The 27,284-nt window shown below is 38.0% G+C and overlaps 1 pseudogene; it reads right to left on the bottom strand.

Moving 5' to 3' along the window:
- Positions 1 to 306: 306 nt before the first annotated feature.
- Positions 307 to 27,284, bottom strand: part of LOC118842855 — a 55,424-nt pseudogene continuing 28,446 nt past the window's right edge.

Here is a 27,284-nt window from a genome sequence, read left to right as displayed (position 1 = left end):
CTCCTTATAAGGCAAAGCCACTACATACAGCCTTTAATCCCATGTTTTCATTTCTTCCTCAGAATATTACCCTGTTATCCTCATTTTCTTTCTTTATAAAAAACAAGTAGGAAATTTTATTAGTATTTTTCTATGATTAGTTTAGAATGATCTTTTCTCTTGCCTGATTGATAATATTTTTTGAAGCTAAATTACAATCTTTTTGTTTTCCACTTTTTCAAATGCACTGCATTCTTCTTATAAACTGAATTCTCTGGTTTTGTTATCCACCTACTTAAAGGAAACACATGTATTTAATATGATTCCTCAAAATTTAGCCCATACAACACAGTTATTTTATCCAAATATCTGAGTTGCAAATTGAGCCTCTCCCTCCGGTGAAAATATAGTTGAAGAGCCAAGACCACTAGGCATTTGAAGTGAGGACCATACATCCTGAGCTACCCAATCAGTTGTAAGTGGAGGAGAGCTGACTACTCAATATGCAGAGTTACCAGAAATTACTGGTCCCAAACCATTGCTTCTGCCAACTATCGCCATAAATACAGTAGGAACACCATCTCCTTCACACTCTGCTTTAATCTTTAGAGTTTCACCTGTTCCTCTATGGGCAGACATTACAACAAGTACACAGGGAATTACATAGTTTCCAGAAGTCTTCTTAATTTTTTTTCACAATGACCAAGTTCAGAAATTGAGCCCATCAATACCACAACTCTGCGTGGACTTTCCACTTTATGAAGCAACTCCAATCTTTATGCAACCCATTCAAAGTTTTTCTTCACCATCTGAAGGCCTTCATGAGTTACTTCCTTAAGGTCCCAATATGACTGTTTTTGGGTTCGATCACCAGATGGCCAGAGCCTCCAGGAATCATTATCAATAACATCAGAAAGAACAATTTATTTTTCAGTTACATCAACAACAAATTGAAACTTTATGTCAACCAGTGTACAGTTCTGAGGTAACGAAGATTGTTTCCAGTATTTTAAAAATAGCCTTTGTGGAAAGACTAATGACATCCACTTCAGTCTGACCTATGTTAAGTCCAGCAAAACATCATTTTGCAGAAATACCCTGTTTTTCAGACCACTGTGTATCATTGTTGGCATTATCTTTGAAAAAAACTCCACTTTAGGTGGGTAGAACTCATATCCTTCTTGGATACCAGAATTTCTTTTGATAAACGGAACCAGTTACAATTCTTCTAGATACCCATTCCATTGAAATCATTTCACATTGAGGTGTAATGAAAGCTATCTCCTCACATTTTGTAATGAAAGAAGTTTTGACGCCTGCTTCCTGTAACAACTCAAAAATACAGCCGGTAATTTTGTTTGAGTTTGCAGCTTTTCCATCCAGGTGACTTTTTCTAGCTGCATTACCTGCTGTAATCTGGTCTTTAGATTGCAACAGGACTTTCCCAAAACTAGCCAACAATACACAGACTTCTTTTGTTTTAATCCTCTTAGAGCTTCTTACCAATCTCCAGTACTTTGGCAGTTACAATTTCTCTAGTTGTGGTGGTACCTAATGGGAAGACAGGAACCTGAGGAAAAGAATAGAGTATCCTCCTTTTCTCTACATTATTTAGCTGTTCTCCTTTTTCTTACAAACATGTCCATGTATTCCCCATAATAAAACAAAAGAAACAAAAACAAACAAAATTATACTTGATGTAAGTAGCATTTTATATCTCTCTTCCTTTTTGTGCCTAAATTCCTTAACCTTAACAAGACATCTATAACAGGTACTTTCACATTTTATTCTGTCACTCACTTCTAAATCCTTTGCAACATACATTTTAACCTTATTGTTCAACTGAAATATATTCCTGCTAAGTTTGCATTGCTTACTTGATTTCCATATCTGAGGAAATAAATTTTTTCATTCTTCCTCCTCATGATCTGTCTATATCTTGTGACATTGTTAAAGACATACTACTAGATCCTAAGTCTTCTCTAGGTTTTATTAATACTGTTTTCTTATGAATTTCCACCCCATTCTCTAACCACCCCTGTCTCCTTTGTTGGTTTTTCATAGAAGTCATGATCACTAAATGTTGTTTTATTCTAATCCTCTGTATCTATATGCTGTCTCGATTGCTGATCTCATCAGCTCCCACAAATTCAGTTTTTATCTCTACACAGCTCATTTGCACATCTATATTTTAATTAAATTTAATTTAATTTTAATTAAATTAAATTTAATTAAATAATCTCTCTCCTGAATTTCAGTTTCTCATCATCAATTTTTTTTTATGTCTTACACTGTGTGGGGTGGATTCAGTTCGGTATCAGGGAGAAAGACCTTGATTTGGAGTCAGAGGAACTGGATTTGATTCCTGACTGTGCCATGTAATATTTTATTACAACCCTCAAGAGTCACCTTATCTCTCTTGACCTCAGTTTCCTCTTCTTTAAAGCAAGGCAAGTGATGCCTGACCAATGTGAAATGTGTATACAAATGCATGCAGGCCAATCAGAGAAATAATTATTTGGGCTCTCTCACATTTTGTTGGTTTTGTAACTGTGCATTTTGAGTACTTCATTAACCAAGATTACAAACATCCAGAACTTCTCATACTGAGTAAATGTTGGGCGTACATTTCTCTGTTATCCGTAAAGACTCCACTCGATGGGATAGATAGTCATAAAAGAGCTTTCTTTTAATATCTCAATGTTAATGATGTACCTCTTGGGCCATTCATACATTCTCACTCATCCATATATACTCACTCAACCATATAATTCTCATTCATAATTCATGATAAACCCACAACCAATTCATACTTACATGTTTTCTTTAAATGTATATAAAATGATTCTGGGACCACTTCCTCACTTCCATTTTCTTTGTCACGCCAGGTCCATAGAAGGTAACTTACTGGCATCACTCAGTATTCTGGAAGTGACCCTGAAAGGAAGAGTTAATGGTTACTGTTGTAGTTTTTGAATATTATTTTTCCAACTTACATGTAAAAGTAAATTTCGCATTCATTGAAAAATTGAGTTTCATATCATCTCCCTCCATTCATCCCCTCCCCACTTGCTGAGATTGTAAACAATTAGATATGTTATTCATGTGCAATTATGCAAAACATTTATATATAAGTCATGTTTTAAAAGAAAACACAGGCTAAAAAGCAGAATAAATGAAGAGGAAAAGAGTGTGTTCTAAGCTCCATTCAGACTCTACCATTTCCTTCTTTGGGGACAAAGAGAATTTTTCCTCCTCAGTCTTTGGGAATTGTCTTGGATCATTGAATTATTTAGAATAGTTAAATAGTTCACAGCTGATTATCATGCAATATTGCTATTACTATGTACAATGTTCTCCTGATTCTACTCACTTTACTTTACATCAGTTTCTGCAAGTCTTTCCATTTTTTGTGAATATAATCCTGGCAATCACTTCTTATAGCACAATCGTCTTCCATTACAGTCAAAACCACAACATGCTCAGTCTTTCCTCAGTTTGCAGAACTCCTCTCATTTTATTTTGCCAATACAAAAAGAACTGCTATAGATATTTTTGCACATAGGAGTCCTTTTCTTTTTATTTTGTTTTAAATCTGTCTGGCATACAGAGCCAGTAGTGGTATTACTGGGTCAAAAGGTATACAAAGTTTATAGCCCTTTGCACATAGTTCCAAATTGTTCTTCAGAATGGTTAGATCAGTTTACAACTGCACCAACAGTGCATTATTGTTCCCATTTCCCATATCACTCCACCATTTATCATTTTCCTTTTCTGTTATATTAGCCAATATGATAGGTGGTAGCTCAGAGTTGTTTTTTTGTTTGTTTGTTTCTTGGTACTTGATTTTCTTTAATTGATTGTTTATTTATTTCTTTGTTTATTTATTTGTTTACTATTTTGAGTTTTCAGCATTGATTTTCACAAAAATTCGAATTACAAATTTTCTCCCCATTGCTACCCTCCCCCCCACTCCAAGATGATATATATTCTGATTGCCCATTTCCCCAACCAGCCTTCCCTTCTGTTACCCAACTCCCACCCATTCCTTTTTCCCTTGCTTTCTTTTAGGGCAAGATACATTTCTAAGCCCCATTGCCTACATATCTTATTTCCTAGTTGCATGCAAAAACTGTTTTTGAACAGCTGCTTTTGAAACTTTGAGTTCCAAATTCTCTCTCCTCTTCCCTCCCCAACCTCCCTCCCTATGGAGGCAAGCAATTCAACATAGTCCACATGTGTATCATTATGCAAAACCTTTCCACAATACTCATGTTTTGAAAGAGTAACTATATTTTGCTCCTTCCTATCCTGTCCCAATTTATCAAGTTTTCTCCCTTGACCCTTTCCCTTTTCAAAACTGTTTGTTTTTGAAAACCTCCTCCCACTACCTGCCCTTCATTCTGTTGTCCCCCCTTTTTTCTCTCCTTCCTCCTTCTTTCCTGTGGGGCAAGATACCTAATTGAGTGTGTATGTTATTCCCTCCTCAGGTCAAATCCAATAAGAGCAAGATTGACTCATTCCCCCTCATTCGCCCCCTCTGCCCTTCCTACAGAACTGCTTTTTCTTGCCACTTTTATGTGAGAAAATTTACCCCATTCTATATCTCCCTTTCTCCCTCTCTCAATATATTACTCTTTCATCCCTCTGCCCTCTGCCCTCTGTCTATATATATATATATATATATATATATATATATATATATATATATATATTCCCATCAGCCCTTAAACTACCCTAATACTGAGATCTCATGAATTATACACATCATCTTTATATGGAGGAATGTAGACAAAACAGTTCAAATTTAGTAAGTACCTTGTGATTTCTCTTTCTTGTTTATCTTTTCATGCTTCTCTTGATTCTTGTGTTTGAAAGTCAAATTTCCTATTCAGCTCTGGTCTTTTCACTGAGAAAGCTTGAAAGTCCTGTATTTTATTGAAAATCCATATTTTGCCTTGGAGCATGATACTCAGTTTTGCTGAGTAGGTGATTCTTGGTTTTAATCCTAGCTCCATTGACCTCTGGAATATCATGTTCCAAGCCCTTCAATCCCCTAAGGTAGAAGCTAATAGATCTTGTATTATTCTGATTATGTTTCCACAATGCTCAATTTGTTTCTTTCTGGATGCTTACAGTATTTTCTCCTTGATCTGGGAACTCTATAATTTTGCAACAATATTCCTAGGAGTTTTCTTTTTGGGATCTTTGTCAGGAGGTGATCAGTGGATTCTTTCAATTTCTATTTAACCTTCTGGCTCTAGAATATCAGGTCAGTTCTCCTTTATAATTTCATGCAAGCTGATATCTAGGCTCTTTTTTTTATCATGGCTTTCAGGTAGTCCAACAATTTTTAAATTATCTCTTCTATATCTATTTCCAGGTCAGTGGTTTTTCCAATGAGATATTTCACATTGTCTCCCATTTTTTCATTCCTTTGGTTCTGTTTTATAATATCCTGATTTCTCATAAAGTCACTAGCTTCCACTTGCTCCAATCTAATTTTTTAGGTAGAATTTTCTTCAGTGGTCTTTTGGACCTCCTTTTCCATTTGGGTAATTCTGCCTTTCAAGGCATTCTTCTCCTCGTTGGCTTTGTGGAGGTCTTTTGCCATTTGAGTTAGTCTACGTTTTAAGGTCTTATTTTCTTAAGTATTTTTGGGTCTCCTTTAGCAAGTCATTGACATGTTTTTCATGGCTTTCTTGCCTCACTCTCATTTCTCTTCCTAATTTTTCCTCTACTTCTCTTACTTGCTTTTCCAAATCCCTTTTGAGCTCTTCCATGGCTTGAGACCAATTCATATTTTTCTTGGAGGCTTTTGATGTAGGCTCTTTGACTTTGTTGACTTGTTCTGACTGTATGTTTTGGTTTTGTCACCAAAGAATTATTCCAAAGTCTGAGTCTGAATCTGAGTCCGTTTTTCTTGCCTGGCCCTGGTCCCAGCCAACTACTTGACCCTTTAGTTTTTTGTCGGGGTATGACCGCTTGTAGAGAATACTTTGTCCCAAGCTTGAGGGTCTGTACTATTGTTTTCAGAGCTATTTCTACACATCAAGCTTTGCCACACCACTGCTCCTCTTCCCCTAAGAACAGCCAACCTAGACTATGACTCAGATCTAAGCAGGCTCTACCCTCCCGCTCTGATCTGCCACTTAATTCCTCCCACCAAGTGGTCCTGTGGCCACAAGCAACTGCATCTCTAGCTCCTCAGAGCTGCACCACCTCTGCTCTCCATGGGGTGGGGGGTGGATGAACCAAGAACTCTTTTCATTCTATCCCTGAAGGTTTTTTCCCACTAACCTTCTCTGTTGTCTTTGGTTTCTGTGGGTTAAGAAATCTGTTAACTCCCACAGCTCACTGATTCTGGCCGTAAGACCTGTTCAGCCTGGCTCCCAATCTGGTTTGTTGGGGCGTGGCCCATACTTGGCTCTGCTCCACTGTGTTCCCAGCTGTTTGATAGACCTTACCCAGGGGCCATCCATGCTGTCCTGGGCTGGAGCCCTACTTCCCTCTCCTATTTCATGAGTTCTACAGTTCTACAGTTTGTTCGTAGACATTTTTCATAGGTGTTTGGTGGGTCCTGGGGGAGAGCTTTAGGCAGGTCCCTGCTTTCCATTTGCCATCTTGGCTCTGCCTCCCACAGTTGTTTTAATGTGCATTTTTCTAATCAATACAGATAGAGAGACTTTTTCACATGACTATAGATACAGTTATTATTGTTTTTCTTATGAAAATAGCCTCTTCATATCTTTTGGACATTTATCAATTGAGGAATGACTTGTATTCTTATAAATTTGACTAAATGATCTGTACTTTTGAGAAATGAGGCCTTTATCTGAGACATTGTTTTAACAATCCAGCTAGCAGCTTCTGTGGGTGTGTAAGATCCACCCACAGCCAGCACCCAGAAAGCTTCCAGCATGCTGGGAATGCACAGGTTCTTTTGATCTGCTTAACCAAGGAAAGCAAGGTGAAGGGGTTGACAAGCTTACTTTAATCCAGCATACAGACAGCATTCAGTTAGTTCAGGGGAGCATACAGACAGCATTCAGTTAGTTCAGGGGAAAAAGCCAGCACCCTGAACTTCAGAATAAATATAAACAAATTACAAGAATCAATAGACACACCCAATACAATTCATAGTTACCGACATCCAGGTTCAGCCTGGGAGCTCGGAACAAGGGCTGGCCCAGAATCACACTCGCCACCACTGCTGCTCCAACAGAAGAGGGATCTTCAAGCTGTCTTCTCTCCTCTTATAGAGCTTTTGACATCATCAAGCATCATCTGAATGACCCGAGCCCAGGCTCTGGTGATTGGTTCTGGACTTGGCCCCTCCACCCAGGACACTGGGAGGCTCACATCTACATAGATTAGGTCAACACCCAATAGGGCATGCCTCTGGAGTCAACACCTCCCCCTAGCCAGCCCCATCCTGGGCCCCCCCAGTCACCAATACGCACCCACATAGGTTCCACACCTAATAGGGCTCTGGGCCTGGGGCCCATCACCCAGCAAGGCTCAATGAAATACGCTGAGTCACTCAAAGAAAACAAAGGCCATTTTGGTTGCCAACACACTCTACCCCTTCTGTTCTAGGATACATGACTGATTAGATTATGTATCCTAGAACGCACATTATGATTTAATTATGAAGGGAACTAAAACAGATCATTTACAATAAAGCAAAACATATCATTCAGTGACATTCCCAAATATTGGTTTACAATTCAAATGTGACCCACCCCTAGGTCCTAGCAAGATAATCTCTTCAATCAATCATTCCCAAAATACTTGTTAATAATTCAAATGTCCCCCCTAGATCTTTCTTTTCATTACATAGGATAAATAATATTACAACAATAAAACAATACAGCAAGGATAATACAAAATAAGTAAGCAGAAGAGTATCATCATCCAACACCCCCCCCGAACTATTGGGGCTCAAAATCTTGGGGTAATGGGTGAAGGTCTCATTTTTCATAGCTGCTTCTTGCTAAAATTGGATGTAGAGCTGTCCCTGCCCCAAGAGTCCCATTCCAGAGGTCAGTTCGTTAGCGAGTTTGCAGGAATTCCAAGAATGGTACGTGCTTAGGCAGTCACCGGAAAGTGCAGGGTGCTTAAGCCTAAAGAAGACAGAACTAGCAACAAGGTTAACCAAAACAAAGAGCAAATAGAGTAGGCAAGTATGGGCTATTATCCTTCAAATAAAATCATCTCCAGTTTGGTTGAGATTTCAGTTATGCAAAGATCCAATATCAGAGCCAAACTCAGATGGGAAATGTTTCTTTTCAAAAGGAACACCAAGAGGATCCCATCCTAGATAGAGACTAAGATTGTCCTCCCAGCCTTTCCCCGGATGTACAAGCTTTCATCCGTTAATCACACAAGGTCACCTTCCCTCCGAGTGGCTTGTGGCATTTATCAGCATCAGCCATAGTTATGGAGTCCATGACTCTGTTATTATAGTCCTATTCACGGTAAAATATACAAAGGGTATTTTTTCACAGGGGATAATAATCACTTGAACTATCCTATCATTTCTGCAAAATTGTACAGGTTTTTCACCCTTTCAGCACAGTCCCCCGGGGCCAGACTTATCAGCTTAAGCCCTGGGTAGAAGGGATTATCTCCTGCTCTGGGTGTCTGGGAAACCTCTCCCAGCACTTCCACTCACCTGTTTTCCTTCCGGCCTTCCTTGTTCCTGAGACTCCACAGAACCATAGCCACCCCAAGTACAAAGAGCAGTCCAAAAACAGGGAAACATTCAACCAACCCAGTACCCAAAACACCATGCTTTCCTGTTAAAGGCTGATCCTGACCACGACTATGCCATTTGATTTAACAATCCATCTAGCAGCTTCTGTGGGGGTCTAAGATCCACCCACAGCCAGCACCCAGAAAGCTGCCGGCATGCTGGGAAAGCACAGGTTCTTTTGATCTGCCTAACCAAGGAAAGCAAGGTGAAGTAGTTGACAAGATTACTTTAATTCAGCATACAGACAGCATTCAGTTAGTTCAGGGGAGCATACAGACAACATTTAGTTAGTTCAGGGGAAAAAGCCAGCATTCTGAACTTCAGAACAAATACAAACAAATTACAAGCATCAGCAGACACACCAAATACAGATTCATTCACTTACTTCAAGGGAAGAGACCAGCACCCTGAAGTTCAGAACATTCATTTAGTTCAGGGAAAAAAGCCAGGACTCTGAACTTCAGAACAAATGCAAACAAATTACAAGCATCAACAGACAGACCCAATACAATTCATAGTTACCGACATCCAGGTTCAGCCTGGGAGCTCGGAACAAGGGCTGGCCCAGAATCACACTCGCCACCACTGCTGCTCCAACAGAAGAGGGATCTTCAAGCTGTCTTCTCTCCTCTCATAGAGCTTTTGATATCATCAAGCATTGTCTGAATGACCAGAGCCCAGGCTCTGGTGATTGGTTCTGGACTTGGCCTCTCCACCCAGGACCCTGGGAGGCTCACATCCACATAGATTAGGTCAACACCCTATAAGGCATGGCTCTGGAGTCAACACCTCCCCCTAGCCAGCCCCATCCTGGGAACACCCCAGTCACCAATACACACCCACATAGGTTCCACACCTAATAGGGCTCTGGGCCTGGGACCCAGCACCCAGCAAGGCTCAATTAAATACGCCGAGTCACTCAAAGAAAACAAAGACCATTTTGCTTGGCAACACAGACATTGAATGTAAAAAAGATCCCCACGTTTTCTTCTAATCTTGGTTGCACTGGTTTAGTTCGTATATTTTTTTTTAAATTTCATATACTCAAAATTTGTTTGTTTTCAGATATCATCACATCGTTGACTACGTACATCCACACTCTCTGTTTAGATTGAATCCCTATAAATTCCTCATAGGATAAAATTCTAAAGTGTTACAAGCATCATCTTCCTGTTTAGGAATATAAATAATTTAATCTTATCTAATCTGCTACGTTTTCTCTTCCCTGTTTTCCTTTTTACTCTTCCTTGGGTCATATATCTGAAAATCTAATTTTCTGTCCAGATATGATCTTTTTTCAGGAATGTTTTGAAATCCACTATTTCCTTGATGACCCATTTTATTCCCTGAAGGATTACACACTGTGTGATTGGGTAGGAGATACTTGGTCATAATTCAAGCTCCTTTGCCCTCAGATCCTGTAATGTAGAAGCTGATAAATCCTGAGTAATTCTGATTGTGAGTCCACAATACATAAATTGTTTCATTCTGGCTGCTTGCAGTATTTCCTCATTGACCTGACATTTCTGGAATTTGGCAATAACAGTTTGGGAAGTTTTTATTTTGTAATCTTTTTGAGGAGGTGATTGGTGAATCCCTTCAATTTCCATTTTACCCTCTGGTTTTAGAAAATCGGATTTACTTGATAATTTCTTGAAAGATGCTGTCTAGGCTCTTTTTTTGATCATGTCTTTTAGGTTGCTCAATAATTCTTAAGTTTCCATTCCTGGATCTATTTTCCAGGTCAGTCATTTTTTTTCCAATGAGATATTTTACTTTTATTTCATTTGTTTTATTATTTTGATTTTGTTTGTTTCCTGATGTCTCATAAAAATCATTAACTTCCCCTTGCCCACTTCTAATTTTTAAGGAAATTGTCTTTTTCATTAAACTTTTGTACTTCCTTTTCCATTTGGTCAGTTCTGCTTTCCAATGCATTGTTTCCTTCAGTGAGTTTTTATACTCCTCCCCCCATTTTTGTGCTTTCTTTACTAAGCTGTTGTCATTTTTTTTATGATTCTGTCATGTCATTCTCATTTCTTTTATCAATTTTTCTTCTACCTCTCTTATTTTTAAAATCTTTTTTGAGCTCTTCCAGGAGTTATTTCCTTTTTTGGTGGGGAGGAGGGTGAGACCAACTCAGCTTTATCTTTGAAACTTTGCATGTGGGCATTTTGACATTTTGGTTAAACGTTTCATTTTTTTTTAAATTGTCCCTATCAATGTAGTAACTTTCTGTAGTCAGATACTTGTCACTTTTTTGTTGTTTCATAGGGGTTTCTTTTTGCTTATTTTCCCAGCCCATATTGTGACTTTTATGTCTTCCAGGAGCCAAGATGGTGGATCAAGCAGTAAATCACCATAACTCTTCCACATTCACACCCGTAAAATAGCACCCCAAGAGAAATCTGTGAACAGCATAATCAGTGAAAAAAGACACAGTGAAATAATCTTTTAGCCCAAAAAACATGGAAGATCAGCAAGAAAAGTCTGCCTCACTGGAGTAAAAGAGAAGTGCATTCTAGGATAGGAAGTGTTCCAGGAAGCCCCACATCAGCAAACCACTGGGAGATCCTGAGCCCCAGTGTGGTGCAGCAGGCAAACACCAATACCAAGATCCACTACACACCTCAGAATAGCCAGGCAGATACAGCACACTCTAGGTGGGAGAACTACCAGGTGATTCAGTGTAGCCCAGGGCAGATAGGTATCCTCCAGCAGCCAGAGCTCCACATCCTTCAGTGTATCTCCAGTGAAACACAGAAATACCACACCCCACTTGAGACCCCAGCTCAGCACCAGGTAAACTCTCACATTTCTATGGCCTTCAGAAATGACAGGTACCACCCTCCACACCCTTAGCAAAGCACCAGATACTAGCATCAGCAGGGGCCTCAGGGTAATATCAGTGCAGCACCAAGTAAATAGACAGGAGCTGCAGCCACTGGCACAAGAAGCATGAGACAGGGTCACTTTCACACCATGTGCAAAGCCAAAATTTGAAATAAGGGTAAGAGGCCAAAAATGAGCAAAAAATAATATGGCCATAGAAAGTTATTATGGTGACAGGGAAGACCAAGACACAAACTTAGAAGAGAACAAAACTATCAAAACATCTATGGATAGAACACCAAACAAAAAATGTGAAGCAATCTAATCCCAGGAACAACTCATGAAAGAGATCAAAAAAAAGCTCAAAAGTCATAAAAGAGATATGTAAGAAAAAAATATAGTCAACAACTTGAAAAACTGCTTAAAAAGTAGAATTGGCCAATTGGAAAAGGAAATACAAAAATCTACTCTAAAAACACCTTAACAACTACAATTGGCCAAATGGAAAAAAAAAGAGTACTAAAGCTAATTGAGCAAAACGACACTTTAAAAGTCAGAATTGGGCAAATTGAAACTAATGATTCTATGAGACATAAAGACTCAAACAAACAAATCAAGAAGAATGAAAAAAGGTGGAAGAGGGGAAGATGGCGGCTGGTAAGCAGGGACTAGTGGGAGCTCCGTACGGTATCCATCCAAAAACCTATAAAAAATGGCTCTGAACCAATTCTAGAATGGCAGAACCCACAGAACAGCAGAGGGAAGCAGGGCTCCAGCCCAGGACAGCGTGGATGGTGTCTAGGTGAGGTCTATCCCACACGGAGCTGGGAGCTGGGAACGGAGTGGAGCAGAGCCCAGCCTGAGCGGCGTGGAACAACCAAACTTAGAGTCGGGCGGATGGGGCCCCTAGAGCCCTGATTATGTGAGCTGTGGCAGTTACCAGACTCCTCAACCCACAAACACCAGAGACTGAGGAGAAGGTTAGTGGGAAAAGCTGCGGGAGTGGAAGGAGTTCGCGGTTCAGCTTCCAGCCCCGGGGGCAGCAGAGGTGAGGCAGCTACAGCTGTTGTTGCTTCTGGGCCCAGGCCCACCTGGTGGGAGGAATTAAGTGGCAGATCAGAGCAGGAGTGCACAGCCTGCCGAAGATCTAAGCCCAGTCTGGACTGGGGGTCCTTGGGGAAGGAAGAGTGTGGCTCTGACAGAGCTGGCACCTCCCCCACAAACGTGGAACATAGAACTCGTTAGTCTACAAGCAGTCATACCCCACTGAAAAACTCAAGGGTCAAGTTAGTTGGTTGCGAATATGGCCAGGCAGAGAAAGCACACCCAGATTCAGTCTCAGACTTTGGATTCTTTCTTTGGTGACAAAGAAGACCAAAATATACAGCCTAAAGAAGACAACAAAGTCATAGAGCCTACAACCAAAGCCTCCAAGAAAAACATGAACTGGTCCCAGGCCATGGAAGAGCTCAAAAAGGATCTGGAAAAGCAAGTTAGAGAAGTAGAGGAAAAATTGCAAAGAGAAATGAGAAGGATGCGAGAAAACCATGAAAAACAAGTCAATGACTTGCTGAAGGAGACCCAAAAAAATACTGAAAAATACACTGAAGAAAACAACACCTTCAAAAATAGACTAACTCAAATGGCAAAAGAGCTCCAAAAAGCCAATGAGGAGAAGAATGCCTTAAAAGGCAGAATTAAAGAAATGGAAAAGGAGGTCCAAAAGACCACTGAAGAAAATAGTACTTTAAAAATTAGATTGGAGCAAGTGGAAGCTAGTGACTTTATGAGAAATCAGGATATTATAAAACAGAACCAAAGGAATGAAAAAACTGGAAGACAATGTGAAATATCTCCTTGGAAAAACCACTGACCTGGAAAATAGATCCAGGAGAGATAATTTAAAAATTATTGGACTACCTGAAAGCCATGATCAAAAAAAGAGCCTAGATACCATCTTTCAAGAAATTATCAAGGAGAACTGCCCTGATATTCTAGAGCCACAGGGCAAAATAGAAATTGAAAGAATCCATCGATCACCTCCTCAAATAGATCCCCAAAAGAAATCTCCTAGGAATATTGTCACCAAATTCCAGAGCTACCAGATCAAGGAGAAAATACTGCAAGCAGCCAGAAAGAAACAATTTGAGTATTGTGGAAACCCAATCAGAATAACCCAAGATCTGGCAGCTTCTACATTAAGAGATCGAAGGGCTTGGAATGCAATATTCCGGAGGTCAATGGAGCTAGGATTAAAACCTAGAATCACCTACCCAGCAAAAGTGAGTATCATGTTCCAAGGCAAAATATGGAGTTTCAATAAAATAGAGGACTTTCAAGCTTTCTCAGTGAAAAGACTAGAACTGAATAGAAAATTTGACTTTCAGACACAAGAATCAAGAGAAGCATGAAAAGGTAACCAAGAAACGGAAATTGCAAGGGACTTACTAAAGTTGAACTGTTTTGTTTACATTCCTACATGGAAAGATGATGTGTATGATTCATGAGACCTCAGTATTAGGGTAGCTGAAGGGAATATGCATATATGTATATATGTTTATGTATATATATATAGGTGAATGTGTATGTACGTATATATCTATGTGTATATGTATGTATGTATATATATGTGTATATGTATGTGTGTGTATATATATATATATATATATATGTAAAAGAGAGAGAGCAGACACAGGGTGAGTTGAAGATGAAGGGAAGATATCTAAAAGAAATAAAATGAAATTAAGGTATGAGAGAGCAACATACTGAGAGAGGGAGATAGGGAGAGATAGAATGGGATGGGTTATCTTGCATAAAGGTGGCAAGAGGAAGCAGTTCTGTGGGAGGAGGGGAGAGGGCAGGTGAGGGGGGAATCAGTGAACCTTGCTCTCATCAGATTTGGCCTGAGGAGGGAATACCATACATACTCTGTTGGGTATCTTACCCCACAGGAAAGAAGAGGGAGGAAGATAAAAAAAATAAAAGGCGGGGGGATGATGGAGGGGAGGGCAGATGGGAGTGGAGGTAATCAAAACCAACACGTTGGAAAGGGGATAGGGTCAAGGGAGAAAATTTAATAAAGCCGGATGGGTTGGTAAGGAGCAAAATGAAGTTAGTCTTTCACAACATGAGTAGTGTGGAAGGGTTATACATAATGATACACATGTGGCCTAGGTTGAATTGCTCGACTTCTTAGGGAGGGTGGATGGGAAGGGAAGAGGGGAGAGAATTTGGAACTAAAAGTTTTAAAAACTGATGTTCAAAAACAAAAAAAAACGTTTTTGCATGCAACTAAAAAATAAGATACACAGGCAATGGGGCATAGAAATTTATCTTGCCCTACAAGAAAGGAAGGGAAAAGGCAATGAGATTGCAGGGGGGTGATAGAGGGGAGGGCTGACTGGGGAACAGGACAACCAGAATATATGCCATCTTGGAGTGGGGGGGAGAGTAGAAATGGGGAGAAAATTTGTAATTCAAACTGTTGTGAAAATCAATGCTGAAAACTAAATATGTTAAGTAAATAAATTTAAATTTAAAATAAAATAGGGGGGAGGGGAGCAACATAAAGAGAAATCAACCAAAAAAAAAAAAGAAAAAAAAAGAAAAAAGGTGGAAGAAAATGTAAAATACCTCACGGAAAATTAATTGATGTGGAAAACAGATCCTGAATAGACAATATCTGAATCATCGGACTACCTGATAGCCATAATCAAAAGGAGGACCTGAACAGCATCTTTTAAGAAAATGTCAAGGAACACTGTCCTGCTGTCTGGGAACCAGAGGGCAAAACAAATAATGGAAACTAAGGGTTTGTCCATCAATTGAGGAATGACTGAACAAACTGTGGTATTAGAATCTGATGGTGCAATAAGAAAAGAGGAACAGGCAGATTCTGGAAATAACCTAGATAGACTTCTATAAGCTGTTTCACATTTAAATGAGCAGAACCAGGAAATCTTTGTCCACAATATCAGCAACATTGTGTGATGATCAAATATGAATGACTCAGCTCTTCTCAGCAACATAGTGATCTAAAACTAGTAAAAAGTACTCAAGAAGGAACATGCTATCCATATCTGGATAGAGAACTGAATGCAGATCAAAGCATATTTTTTTCACTTACTTGATTCCTTCTTGTAGTTTTTTTTTCCTTTTGATATGTTTCTTCTTTCACAAACATGACGTGTATGGAAATATTTTCTCATGATAGCCCATGTATAAACTATATCAAACTGCCTACTCTTTTCAAAATAGGAGAGGTGAAGAAAGAAGGTAGGGAGAAAAATTTGGAACTCAATATCTTGTAAAATTGAATGCTAACAATTTCATTTGCATGTGAATGGGGTGGGGGTGGAGGAAGGGACAAAATACCAAACATAAAACAAACAAACAAACAAAAATCTTGGGCTCTGCTCTTGTGTTGGATGGGGCCCTGTCCCAAGCTTCTTATGTAGGGCCATGGGCCCTCACTGTTGGATTGAACTGAGGGCTGTAGGCCTCACCTTTGGTTTGCATAGACGACTATGGGACCCCACTGCTTTGCCTCATCAGGGCTGAGGCCTGCTGAGCCTGGCTGCTGCTCTGTGCTAGAGTCTGCAGGGCCTCATCACCAAGCTGTCCCTCAGCTCTGAATTTGGCGATTCACTTGATCAGATGCTGCTTGTGCTGGACTGCACTTCCCTTTGTGCACCAGTGAAACAGACCCCTTTCTTTGCAACATTCTAAATTGTCTTAGGCTGGAAAATTGTTTCACACTCTCAAGTTTGTTGTTTCTGCCCCTCCAGAATTCATTTTGAGAGGTTTTTTTTTTGTTTTATTTTTTTGTTGTTGTTGTTGTTGTTGTAGTTGTTTGGTACTGAATTTGGGTGATTTCAGATGAAGTCCTTCCTTACTTTCCTGCCTTACTTTGTCCTCTACTTGCCTTGACTTCACCCCCTCTTCTTTTGTAATGGTTGTTCATGTGTCTCAACCATTGTGGATCCTGTTGATTATCAATAATTCAATTATATTTTTGAAAATTGATTTACCAAGAAGGGAGAGCAAAGATAATTTTATAAAATCATTTTCTACATAGTAAGGATGAATTATTCCCTTGAACACATAAAGTGCCTGAGTTCAAAAATAAATGAACAAAGTACTGAGTACATGTAGAGAACACATGGAAAAATAAGTAACTCCAAAATCCTGGTACCTTGGGATCCCTTTTCTTGATAAAGGCCTCATGATGTCTTTTTAGAGGTAACTTCCTTCTGTGCTACTAAATTCAGTGGTTTTGTGAGGACAATAACCTTAATTTCTCTTTATCACAAGGACTTGGTATATCCTTAAAGTGGATTGATTTTACACATCCATTATGGATCCTTCCTAGAAGTATGAGATGTTCAAGGGGTACTAGTATCTTTGGTGTGAGCTTGTTGAGATCTTTTCAGGGATGCTAATCCACCTTTGGTGACAACTCAGCTCTCACCTGTGGCCATATCCTGGTAAACCATCTTGGCTGATGGGATAAACCATGATGATGGTAACTGATATACCTCTCATTGGTGAGGTGGGAGAGTGTCTACTCAAAGCATGTAAAAACATCCCCCTGTAGAGTGGGCAAATGAAAGCAATTTGATTTAAGGGCAGTGAAGGCAGCTGAAGGAGGCACTGTGGAGTGCCTCAAGTTTGGTCAGACTTTGAAGACTTAAAGGTCATCTACTGTTTTCTGAGTCATTGCCAGGCTTTGATGACTCTGGAAGAGAGTGAGTCTGATGACTTTGTGCAACTGCCTTACTTAAATCCAATTCATGCAGTGATGTCACTGGTTCTCTTCAAAAAGGAAGGACAAACAACATCAACAACACATCCTTCCTCTGTTACCAGCTACATAGGGAAGGGGAATGAAAGTGGGAGGTGAGGGAGAGTGAAAAGAAGAGGGAGAGGGAGAGGGAGAAGGAAAGAGGAGAGCAAGAGGGACAGGATCTTCTCCTGCCCCAGGTAATTCCTTATAAGTAATGCTTCCCAGCTTGTTTCAACCACTGGATCAACTGGCTGTCATCTACTTAGGTGCCTTTATAAGTAGTCCAAAGATATGTTTTCTTCTATCCACTAATTGCTGTTTCCTGTATAACTTCATCTCTCTTTATTCAATGACCAAAGCAATTTATTCCTATCAAGGTGATTAATTACTTGTTCACACATAGTATAAACTTTTGATTGATTAATTTAATCAAATCAAGTTGTCTTGGCTCTCTGAGATTAATTAAGATGAGTGTGAAACTCTACAATTAAATGTATAATTTCTTTCATAACATTTCTAACATTCAGTGTATCATTTTTAAAAGCTTATCACCTGATCCTTAGTCCATAGACTTCAAAACCTATCTTTTTCACTGCTGTCTTGTCCTGGAACTTCTTTCAGTAACTGGGGCCTCTTTAGCTTAGACCTTGTAATAACCTACTCTCACTGTGGCCTTATCCAACTGGAAATCCCTGCTATGGCCTGACCACACGTTTTCCCATTGGTAAGATTCTCTTGGACCCTCCATTTTATGGAGAGTCCCAGGCCAGTCTGCTATCATTATTTCTAATGGTCTGTTCCTGACTTTGGAGATCCAAACCATGCCCACAAGTGAGCATTCATCCCTCCCCCTACCCCATCCACCACTCCTTGCTTTCCAGCTCACTTTTTGTGTTATCTTTCCCTATTAGAATGAAAAGACCATGAAGGTGAGGACTACATTTATTTTTGGTTTTAATTTGTATTCTCCAAGCTTAGCACAAGTAGATGTTTAACAAATATTTATTTCCTTCCATATCTTCACATGAGTAGACCAGTATTCTTAACAACCTCCTCATCCCCTTCATGAAATATCATTCTTTGTTGTGAAGAAATATATCCTGATTCAGAAATTTCAAGAAATTTCTATGCACAATGGCAAGGGTAATTTCTGCATCACTGTGGGTTCCTTGTACATTCAATTAAACATGTATTTTCCATAGTAAAAGTAGAAAACAGCTTGGCAGAAAGTTGACTAAGATTAAAGTTTTACATAACATTTTACAATAATCTGCAAATATATACCTGAATTGAATATTAAAAATTATCCCATTTAAAAATGAGATCATCTATCTTTAATAGGAGGAGAGGAAATTGTAACCAATAACAGGATAGGCAATTAAGATACATAAGAGATCATTTGGATCACAACAAACAGATAATCTTTGGCAAAACAAAATTAACAATTCTAGAATAAGAGGAAACAGTATTGAATATGTCACAAGAATTTTATATGTGAAATACATAGACAAATAAGAAGAATAGATAAGACCAAAATTGATTCCCCAATGCAGAAGTAGTCAAGAAATATGAACAAACCATTCTCAAATCAAGGATTAAAAATTGACAATCACATGAATAAATGCTCTGTATCATAAATAATAACTGCCATAAGAATCAAAACAACCATGATACTTTATATTAAACCCAGAAGATTTGGAAAGATAACAAAAGTAATGCTTACTGTAGACAACATAGGGAAAGGTTCTGAAAAAATAGGCCAGATGGCTCATTAGCGATAAAGATGTGATTTGATTTAACCAATCAGGAAACCTATTTGTTGTTATGCAATTAGAATGACTGAAATGTCCATAATTATTGATCCAATGCTTGGTCCACGAGGTACATACCCAAAGGAGTTCAGTGAGAAAAAAAGGACTCCATAAAGAATGGATTATTTAAAATAGAAGTTTTTGGGGGAATGAAGAACAGGAGGAAAACGTGAATGGCCATTAATTTGAAAATCACTAAATAATGTGCGGTCTATGTTTATAATGTAATACTGTATGACTATGCTAGATGAAACACTAAACATATTGAATACAGAAAAGCATGGAAAGACTTACACAAATCGATACAAAATAAAGTAAATAGAGCCAAGAAAAAATACTCAGCAATTGCAACCCCTTTTCTTTGAAACAACAACATTCATGATGCTATCATAAAATGAATGCTGTGATATTAATAAGAAAAACTATGGTCTAAAGAATAAATATGAAAAGATACATTCCACACCCTTCTTTGTTGATGTGATCTTCCCTAAGTGTGGAGTCTCACATGCTTTATATTTTTCAACGTCTTCATTAGTCTTTTTTTTAAATTTTCTTTCTTTTTTAAATAAAAAGCAATATGTTATAATGGAAATACATGTATATGTTCATATTAAATACTGTTTTTCAAGCAATCCACAGGCATTTTTTCTGTTGATTTTTTTCAGGCACTGTACTAATAATTGGAGACACAAAGAAAAATTAAAAAAAAATTCTTATGAGTCTATAATTTATAACTCCTTTTCAAAGGGTTGTCTGCCATAAGCAATTCAAGGCAGGCAACCACATCGCCTTCTTCAGCCTCATTTAATCCTGGTTTTGTGTTACAGTGTGCCAACATTCAGATTGACTCTTCATTAGTGGTTCCACCCAAACAGCCAAATACATGGTCAAAATCAGACCTCTTAAAAAAGTTTGGAGCAGGGATTTCTCCATTAATTTAATCACTTCCTCAGGCTCTTTATGTGAAGATTTAAATCCTGGGTGATAAATATCCTCATGTTTCCAGTCCCCAGCCCTTCTCTATGTAATTGCTTTCTTGGAGGAAGAGACACTTGGTAAAGGATGGATGGAAAAGGAGATAGCTTCAGAAGTTTCTTCCTCATAATATGCCTCTTCTAATTTACCTTTGATGGTTCACCCAGGATAAGTTTAGTTTGGTGAGACACTGTGTACCATATTATTATTGACGAGTAGGAAAACTGCCTAGGGATATATGATATTTTAACCTCAAAGTAGAACAGAAATTATCAGAGAACCTGAAGAACTTCCATAATGGGTATTGCAAAGCACCAGTGAGTGACAAGGAGGATAACAACTAGTGTGTTGATTTACTACTTGAGTGCCACTCCATTCTCAATGCTTCCAGTTATAGAAGAAATTTTACAAGTATGCAGTGAAGGCATGGTATGATTGACCTTTCATATGAGTACTGCTTAATTTCATCATTATATCATCATTTCCCTCATATTTTAAAAAGTTCTATAGTTTAATTAATACCAAAAGTATGTATTATGCATGGAATATTATCTATGCATTTCTCTACATCCTAAGAAAAGATCTTTTTTAAAAATTTACATCACATGAAATTTTAATTTTATCGGGGAAGATGAATGCATTCAAAATACATACACGATATATGTGTAAGGTAATTAGGAAAGAAGGACTCTCACTGACCCAAAACATAACCTTTCCATAGGTTGGTAGAAATATTTTGAGAATCGCCTTTAAAAATATCATGCCCCAAGACATCATAAGGTTGTTATAATATAGCTTGACTAGTCCCTGGATAACAAACCTGGAATCTAACACCCAACTACCCTATCTTATTGGTAGGAAATTCCAATGCTTATATTCCACTGGCTCAGCCTTCAAAAACCCAAGTTCATCTCTGCCTCAAAAAGAAACATCAGAGTAATACTTATTTTTTTATTGTTTAAAATATTAGTTATTATTCAATATATTGTTAAATTTAGCAATATATTAAATATAGTAAGAGTAAGTCATTGATAAAAAGCCTATTTTAATCAAAAATCTAATACCTCCTCCAATTATTTTCTATTTGCGTTTCATAAATTTCTGTATCTATCATCACCCAAGCGCTTATCAAGTTGCTACTAAGTATGAATATGATGTTAGGCACTGGGGATACAAAGAAGTCCTCAATCACATTGGACCTTTTTACAGTTGGTTCATTATGTTCATCTGCCTCCCACTTGAAATGTAGAACCTGACTTGCAGTCCCTATCATGGGTGGGCTTTCATCTTGTCTTACAGGGATCCATGCCTCATCAATTTCCTGACCATTTCCTTACCATTTCACTCTGTGGCTATGTATTTTACCAAAACTAACACCTCCCACATGATGATTAATTTTTACTTCTCCTTTATGTGTTTTCTTTCTGTATTAGCATATAAACAGGGGAAATATTGCTTAATTTTATTTGTATTCCTAGTTGTTTAGCTCACTTCTTGGGGAATACTAATCACTCATAAATTCTTTCACTGATCTAATATGCCTCTCTTGTCTAAGTCTGTCTTTATGTTTATCAGTCCAGGGATCTCCCTGTGTCATTTCTCATAGTGTAGTGCTTCAGACTGCAATAATAACCTTGGTACATTTATTTGGAGACAAGATTCATTATAAAGTAGAGATAAAAATATGTAAGTTTTAAAGAAATTGGAAACTTCCTGTGAGTAAGATAGGATGTTTGACCAAGCAGTAAGAATTTTGGAGGGATTCAGGGGTAGGAGAAAGCTAAAAGGACAATATAGAAAGAGGATAAATTCACAAGGTCACAGAGAAGCAGCAAATTTGGTGCAGGCAATTTACACATTCAGGTCAGTGTCACAGACAAGGCTACAATTGATCATCATCATATTCAATTTGGTGTAGGTGCCCACTTCTTGTATAATTCACTGTACACTGGCATGGAACTTATATGAACACTGAGGTTTGGAAGTCCCCAGGCTTTGCTCTTTCAAAGGCTTCCACATCACATAATCATTCATACCCTTCTGAGGAGGAGGAAACTACACCTTATATTACCTCCTTTAATAATAATGGAATATAGAGAGATAAATACATATAGATACATACACACATGTATTTATGAGCATATGCATGCATGTATGTATGTACGTATGTATGTATGTATGTATGTATAGGGAAGGAGGAGCAAAAAGATCTTATACAGGAGGATGTTAATGAACCAAATTTTAAAGATTATCAGGGATCCTAGAATAATGAGATGAGGGAGGAATGTGTTCCACTCATGCACAACGGCTCACTTAAAGGCATAGAGAGGACACACAATGTTTTGTTTAAAAATAACACCAAATAGTTTTTGTTTATATTTGTTACTTCAAAAGGAATCCAAACTCACTGAGGCCAGAGAAATTTTCATTTTTGTCTTTGTATCTACCATTACTACACACAGTTTGTGGCCTATAAAACACACATAGAAAATGTTGGTTTAATGAATCAATGTTAAAGTTAAAGAATGAAATTCCATGGCTACTCAAATATTTTGTCAACAGTGTGGCCCTTTATACTACATTTCACAACCCACAACATGTGTTAAAGATTCTTTAAATGATATTTGAGAGAAGCATAGTAACTGGGCTTCTGAAGAGGAAATGATGGGAGGAGATCTTTCCTCCTCATGCTCCTGTTTCCGATGGCCACATGTATCTGTACAGTATTATGAAGTGCCTGGCCAACAAGGACACCAAAATAAGTGATGAATTTCTCTTTCCTTAACAGCACTCAGCCCCTGATTTGGTGTGTCAGGAAAATTCAAATTTGTGAATGTACATGGACTGTAGCTATGCTATCCATAAGATCCATTTCTGTCTATCCATTCAACGGATTGGAAGAGGAGGAGATAAAATGGCAGACAAAACTCACTTGAGCTGTCCTCAAACTCCTCTAAATAACTTTAAATGATGCCTCAAAATAAATTCTACAACAGCATAACTCACAAAAGGACAAAGAAAAACAATTTTCAGCCCAAGACAACTTAGAATGTCAGCAGGAAAGGTCTGTTACACCAGGATGAGAGTGGAGCATAGTCCAGCAAAGGCCACACCCCAGAAAACCATCAGTAGACCTTGGGAGTATTTTAAATATTGCTGGCATTGGCTGTTTACTGAACCTCTCAGCCCACAGATTGTAAGGCAAGTAGACAATTGGTCAGAAGGAGATTATAGGGGTCCATTTGCGTGCACTAGGTGCAGGACTCTGTTGCATTACACATATTTTGAACTGGGTTGCAGTACTATGTGCCAGTCCCATGACAAGGAGGAGCATTAATACACCAGAACCTGCAGTAGCAGGGGAGCTTGGACCAGGTCACAGTTAGAGGACAGAAAAGATGGCTTGTGATCACTCACAGACTAGAGAAGAGGCCAGGAGAGTAGTTAACACATCTCTCTTTAGATCATACCACCTAGCATGAACTAAAAACTTTCAGATTCTCCAGAATTATCTCTGAAACAAGGTGCACAGAAATCCTATCGTACACCCCCATTCCAGAATGAGACGCTCACTGTAACTTAGAGTAAAAAAAAATTTAAAAAAATAGGCAGGAAAAAAGAGCACACAGAAGAAAAAGATCCTGATTAAATAAAGTTACTGTAGTGACAGGGAAAATAAAAACACAATTTCAAAAGGAGACAACAAAGTCAAAATTGTCACATCCAAAACCTCAAAAAATGTGAATTGGTCTTAGGTGATAGAAGAGATCAGAAAGGATTTTAAAATTCAAGTGAGAGAGGTAGAGGAAAAAATGCGAAAAGGAATGAGAGTGATGCAAGAAAATCAAGAAAAAAAGTGAATAGCTTGTAAGTACAAAATATGCTGAAATAAATAACATGTTTAGAAAAAAATAGAATGGGGCAAATGTTAAAGAAGACACAAAAGCAGAGCAAGGAGAAGAATGTCTTGAAAGTCAGAATTGGACAAGTAGAAAATATATATATGTATATATATTTTAAATATCACTCAAGAGAACACCTAAAATGTAGAATTTACCAAATTGAGGGGAAAAGGTAATTCAAACTCTCTCTGAAGAAAATAATTTCTTAAAGATTAGATTTTGACACAGGGAAGCTAATGACTTTATGAAACATCAAGAAACAATCAAAGAAAATGAATTTTTTTTAACAGAAGAAAATGTAAAGTGTCTCATCGGAAAAAATACAACAAAAACAAACCAAAAACATCATGATCTAGAACATAGATAGAGAAGAGATAATTTAAGAATTATTGGACTACCTTAAAGCTATGATTAAAAAAGAGACTAGACATAATCACTCAAGAAATTAGCAAACAAAACTGCCCTCATATTCTAGAACCAGCAGGAAAAATAGAAATTGAATGTTTCTACACCTCCTGAAATACATACCAAAAGGAAAACCCCCAGGAATATTAAATCCGAGTTTCAGATCTCCCAGATCAAAGAGAAAATATTGCAAGCAGCCAAAAAAGAAACAATTCTAATATCATGGTGCCACAGTAAGGGTAACACACAATTTAGCAGTTTTGATATTAAAGAATTGGAGGGCTTGGAATGCAGTATTACAGAGGTAAAAAGAGGTAGGATTACAACCAATCACATACCCAGCAAAATTATATAATCCTTCTGAGGTGAAAATGGATGTCAATGAAAAAGAGGACTTACAAGCCTTCCCCTTGAATAGAGTAGAGCTGAATAGAAACTCTCACTTTAAATTATGAGACTCAAGACAAGCGTACAAAGATAAAGAGGAAGGAGAAAGCATAATAAGGTTAAACTGTTCACATTCCTATAAAGGAAAATGATACATGCATCTCCTAAAAACTTTAAAAATTTTGTCATTATTAGGGCAATTAGAAGTATATATAGAGGATGCAGGCATGAGTTGAATTATCTTAAAAAAAAGTAAGGGGTAAGAAAGAGGAATTCAGTGGGAGGAGAGGAAAAGGAGAATGAGAAAATGGTAAATTTTTTGACATAAAAGAGGCATGAAAGAACTTTTGCAGTGGAGGGGAAAATGGGGGAGGTATGGAGAAGCTTGTGAACTTTACTTTTATTGGAATTGGTTCATATACGGAATAACATGCACACTCAGTTGAGTATAGACATCTATCTTGCCGTACAGTGAAGTAGGAATGGAAGGGGATAAGAAATGAGGGTGATATAAGCAAGAGTAGATTGGATGAGTAAAAGGTCAGAAGCAAAACACTTTTGGGAATCGACAGGCTAAAAGCAGGGTGAAAGATATTAGAATAAAATGGCAGTAATAAGATTGAAGCAAATACATAGTTAATAATCATAACTGTAAAAAAAATTCAAAAAGCTTCTCTGAAAAAGTCTTCATTTGTCAAATATATAGAGAACTGAGTCAAATTTATAGAAATAAGAAGTATTCCTCAATTGATAAATGGTCAAAGGACATGAATAGGCAGGTGTTCTGGTGCAGTAGTCAAACCTATCTATCTATTGATCGACATATACATATGCATATATATATATATATACATACTGCTCTAAATCACTATTGACTAGAAAAAATGCAAATTAAAATAATTGTGAGCTACCACCTCAAATATTTCAGATTGGTTAATACGACAGAAAAGGAAAATGACAAATGTTGGAGGGGATGTGGAAAAACGGAGACACTAATTCACTGTGGAGGAAGTGGAATATGGATTCAATCATTTGTCAGAGCAATTTGGAGGTATTCCCAAGGGCTATAAAACCATGCATACACCTTGACCAAGCTATGCCACTACTAGTTCTGTATGTCAAAAAGATAAAAACAAACAAAAAAGAAACTATATATGATAAAATATTGATCATAGCTCTTTTGGTTATGGCAAAGAATTGGAAATTGAGGGGAAGTCCATGAATGGGGGAATGGCTAAACAAGTTGCACATGATTTGATGTAATTGTATTGTGCTATACGAAACGATGAACAGGATTCTTTCAGACAAAGCTGGAAAGGCTTATACGACCTGAAGCAAAGTAAAATAAGTAGAACCAGAACATTGTGTACAATAACAGCCATATTGTGTGAGGATCAACTACTTAGCTTTTCTTAGCTATTCTCAGCAATAAAATTATTCAAGACAATCCTGTAAGGCTTACAATGAAAACTTCTATCCACCTTCAGGGAAAGAATTAAGTTTGACTGCTGATAAAAGTATATTTCTTATATCCTTCCTTTCCTTTCTTTTTTGGTCTGCTTTTTCTTTTCACAACATGGCTAACATGGTGAGAGAAATGATTATTAATAAGTAATTAATATGTGGGTGGGTGGGTATTCAGTGCTCTTTTTTTTCTTCCCATCTCCTCATTCAGAAATCAGGCCGAGTAGATTACTCAGGCAGGAAGGACAGGGCTGATGATTAGACTGGGTTAATATTCCCCTCAATCTCGGGTGGGCCCTCATTCAACTGGGAAAAGTTCAGATTCCATTCTAGACTTCAGGCCCATTATCCAACAGTATTTGTCTGGGTGAGGGAAGATATCTTTCCTAGATCATCCTGAGGTATGTGTGGTCTGCTTGATGATAGGTCTCTTCATCCAAGAGTGACCTATTCAGTCACTTCCCCCACCCCTCATTAGAAAAAACTCATCTCTCATTATAATATTCATTCTCACATTAATTGTTCACCAATCAGAGTTGATTTCTGCCTGTTGGGAGTATCTACTCTTCCAAATTTATTTAAGGATTCAGAGGGTTTCAAGGTAGGGCTTTGGTTTCCAAAAGGATCACTGACTTCATTTTATTGATTATTTTTGAGTCATAATTAATAAATAGATTATTAATTACCCAGAAATTGTGTCTCTCTCTCAGACTTTTCATTCATCAAAATGGAAATACGCTTTGCATGACTGCACATTTATGACCCATATGAAACTGCTTACCTTCTGTAAGGTGGGGGGAGGAGAAGGAGGACAGGGGAGAGAATTTGAAAATCAAAAATATTTAAAAATTAATGTTCAGGGAGCAGCTAGATGGTGCAGTGAGTACAGCACCAGCCCTGGAGTCAGGAAGACCTGAATTCAAATCCAGCCTCAGACACTTGACACACTTACTAGCTGTGTGACATAGGGCAAGTCACCTAACCCC

Source organism: Trichosurus vulpecula, chromosome 3 (assembly GCF_011100635.1).
Source record: "Trichosurus vulpecula isolate mTriVul1 chromosome 3, mTriVul1.pri, whole genome shotgun sequence".
In the NCBI taxonomy this organism is placed as follows: Eukaryota; Metazoa; Chordata; class Mammalia; order Diprotodontia; family Phalangeridae; genus Trichosurus; species Trichosurus vulpecula.
The sequence above is the reverse complement of the archived record's forward strand: the minus strand, read 5'-3'. Positions and strand labels throughout refer to the sequence as shown.